Genomic DNA, 4143 nt, shown 5'->3' on the forward strand with positions numbered 1-4143 from the left:
TTGTGAATTTATTTTAGCATTTTGTTCCTGTATTATTTTCTTGAATTTCTTCCATTTTTTGTCTGTATTTTCCATGAATTTTTTTGCCTTTTCCATGAATTTGTCTATTTTTTCCTTATTTTTGTCTGCTTTTTGTTTCAACTCTTAGATAATGCTGAATGTTAGAGATTTGAATTCCCTATCAAGCAGTTATAGTGCATTTTCTTCTACCGGAAAGTCATGTGATGTTTTATTTTGGATGGCTACTGGAACCATCCTGTCCTGTTTTTGTGTATGCTTTGATATTTTCTGCTGTCTTTGGGGCATTCAGTAGTTATTTTCCTCATTTATTGACTGTGGATTTGTTTGTTTTGTCCTGCTTTTTTGTTTTATTTAGTTATGTCTGAGCAGGCGGGGTGTGCATTCTTTGTTGTTTGCTTGTCTGTGGACACGATATTGTTCACCTACTTCTCCAATGGGCAGGGTCAGCCACTCAGGTATGGTACAGCAGGACAGGTCAAGCTGAAGGGAAGTTGCTGGGATGGGTTTTTGTGGCACATACTAGGGCTGACAGTGCAGACTGGAATGAGTGCAGGGCAGGTTCCAGTAGGCTGTGCCTGTGCTGCTTGGGAGTGTGATGTTCAGTGCTCACTGCAGGTAGGCAGGAAGGAGGGAGGAGATTGTGATATGTAGAGCTAAGATGGGTATGGGAAAGAGGAGAGACAAACAGGGGCCAAAAACATACACACAAACAAAAAAGAGTGCTAAGAGAGCTTGCTATTGGAGTGGAGAGATGAGAGACTAAGAAATGGGGAAAAACAAAAATGATAAAAAAGAAAAAGGGTACAAGAACAAAATGAATAAAATGAGAAACTGGAAATGAAGAAAGACAAAAAGGGAATAAGAGAGAGAAGAAAACAAAACTAAGAAAGAAACAAAAAAATACCAAAAAAAAAAACTAGAAAAACAAGAAAAAGAAATGCTGCCAGGGATGTCCCTGTGCATCTGTGCAGAGTATGGGAGTAGCTTCCAAGATTCATGGTACTGCCCGGCTAGAAGGGGCTCCCAAGCCATGAAAAGAAAAAGAAAACAAACAAATCAAAACAGAACAAATTAGAGCAACAACAAAAAAAAGCCCCAGGGGTCCCACCAGCATGGTGGCACGGGCCAGGAAGCAGTTTCACAGTCAAGCAGTGTTTCACAGCCTTTCATGAAGAAGCAAAGATGGCACACAGAGCCAGGTATTTGAGAGAAAGGAGGGAGAGGTGGTGAGAGGTAAGGAAAATAATCCAAAGAAGCAGAAAAAAGGAACACCAGCTGCAAGCAAATGGCACTCGGGAGCCAGCCAGTGTGGGTGGGTGGAATCCAGTTAACACCAGGGTGAAGCCAATGTTTCCTGGCCAAGAGACTGTGGGCGCAGGAAGCAGAGGAGGCTGAGTGGGGGTGAAGAAGAGTGGGGGTGGGAGAGCATATATAGCTGGTTACTGGTTGTTCTGTCTCCTGCTGGAAGCTCTGTGAAGCTGCTTTCTCATACCCCTTGTTCCTTGATCTCTGATAGGAGTCCAAGATGGTGGATCTGTGCTGCAGTAGCTGATAGGGGACCTCTGCATGTACTTCTTGCTCTCTGTTCTCGGTCAGTTTCTTATTACATTTAGTGCTTGGCTGAGTTCTTAATCTCTTCATTTGATGCCTACTGTTTCAGGATTCAGGTATGGCTCTGTTTGGCTTAGTTTTTCAGATCTTTGCTGTGGAGGGACGGCGTGCTGCTTCTGACTATAGCGTCACATTGTCCGGAATTCTTCCCCACTGGGAATTTTGAAGTTTTGTAGTAGGAAAAACAAAAAGAGAGAAGTTGTTTGGAGTCAACTGCAAATGAGCTTCATTTTCAAAAGTCCACATCTATGGAGACAGTCAAGGGGTGAGGAGAAGAAAAAGAAAAGGAGAGGGTATAGGAAAAGGAAGATAAAGAGGGAAAGGAGGAGGAGGAAAGAGAAAAAGAGGAGAAGGGGGAGGAGAGGGAGAGGTCCTGAGACTGGAAGGTTGTTTTTCCATGGGTTGGGGGACCCATGCTTGTTGGTGCACAAAGCCCTGAAAATAACAGGACTCCAGATAGATTGACTGTGGGCTTTCATACTTTCAGCACTGAGTCCTGTGTCCTTGCCAGTGACAGAGAAGGTTCCTGTGGCCAAGCCTAGTGTGGAGGGATGGGAAACAGCCAATACAGTTGGCAGAGCTGCTGCCTTTGAACACATCTGGTGGGTCTGCACAGTGCGGGTCTGGGCAAAACCATGAGGCCTACAGACAAAAGGTCTCGTCCCATGAGCTTCTGGGGCTGCAGAGCCCTGGGGCCCTATTCCTGTCAAGGGAGGGAATGGACCCTCAATCCGTGAAAAGCAACCTTTCTTAGTCCTCAGGTTTTGTAGAGCAATTCACAGCTATTCAATACCTTCCAGTTACTGGGTTTCTGTTCTGTGTAATTTTTATCTACTTGATATTTAATAAAAATAATTTGAAACAATAAATTATTTTTTAAATCATAGAAGTCTACAGAAATTGTATCAAGATGGCACATAGAAAACATATATCTGCCTGTCCTTCCACAAATCCTTAAAAATAACAACAACCAACAAAACACACACATAATAGCAGTGGAAAACAAGAAGCAGTCCTAGTAGTAACCAGAAAGTATTAATACTTCTTGAAAGGCAAAACTTAGATGGACTTGGGCTGATAGAAGTAATACTAGTCAATGACACTCAACTGGGGATGAATGTAAAACATAGCACAACCCAAGGGTGCTCCAAGCTCAAAGGTAGCTGGGACAGGGAGCAGAAAGAGGTGACAATCAGGATGGTTGTTAGGGGTACAATATTTGGGGTACAATATTTGGAGCAACCAGGGGAGTGTGTCCCTCTTACCCATCCCTTCTGCCAAGCATCAAGCAGCAGAAACATCAGCCTCCAAGCTGAAGCAGGAAGCTTAGACCAAAGAAGCCTAAGAAGACGAGTCCTGATATTCTTGCCTGTAGTGCATGTCATTTTCACATAATTCTCCTCCTCCGTACTCATCCTGATTCCCTCCCTCCAAAAAGAGATTACTAGAAGTAGGTTGATGGTACATGGTAAACACAAACAACATCTCCAGATCCATACACAGGGGATCTCAAAAACAAAGAAAAGCACCCACCAAAGAATCATTAGTATATAAAATACAGGCCCCAAACTCAACAAATAGTAACAACATCTAAAGAAGTAGAATTACGAGGCAATCAGAAAACAACTTTAAAAGAATGCCCTCAGAGGAATATGCATATTGAATTTCACTGATTCATTAACTATTAACTAATTCACTAAGCTACCATTAAAAAAATAGACAAAGGTCTTGAAAATAAAAAATATGGTTGTCAAAATTTTAAAACTCAATTGTATGGACTAAATTCCAGGGATAGCAAAACTGAGGAGTAAATTACTGTGCTAAAAGACTGTTCCAATTTCTTCAAAATTCAGGACAGAAGTGTAAATGAACAGAAAGCACAAAAGAATAATTAAGAGATACGTGGATTTAGAAATTCCAGTATTTGTCTAATAGACATTTCAGAAGACCTGAACAGAGGAAATGTCTTAAAGAGTACGTCAAAATATCCAACTACATGAATGATTTTTTTCCCTGAGAGAAAAAGGGAAGAAAGGAGAGCCTGATCGTCAGCAAGCTGGTCATCACTAAGTGCAACTGACTGTTGGACCCCAGGCGACTGTCCAAGAAGCTTCATGAAGTGCAACTTGTGGCATTCCGTCTGGGGCAGGAGGGTGCATATGCATGAGCATGGAGGAGCATCCCAGGAAAGGCCCAGGGCAGAAGGCAGGAAGAGCCCAATGCGAGCATGAGATGGGCATGTCAGTTACATCTGCATAGAGTCCATGGGAGCCCTGCAGAGCTGGTCACCACAGTGGAGGCTGGAAAAAGAAAGAGGTGAGTTCAAGAAAGCCTGAACTGGGAGTTCCGGCAAAATCGCGCTCTAGGCAGAAGCACCACGCCGTCCCTCCACAGCAAAGATCTGAAAAACTAAGACGAACAGAGAATACAACAATCCTGAAACCCTAAAACATCAAATGAAGAGATAAAGAACTCAGCCAAGCACCAAATGGAGTGAGAAAACTGACAGAG

The sequence above is a fragment of the Trichechus manatus genome, unplaced genomic scaffold, assembly GCF_000243295.1.
Source record: "Trichechus manatus latirostris isolate Lorelei unplaced genomic scaffold, TriManLat1.0 scaffold00084, whole genome shotgun sequence".
Lineage (NCBI taxonomy): Eukaryota > Metazoa > Chordata > Mammalia > Sirenia > Trichechidae > Trichechus > Trichechus manatus.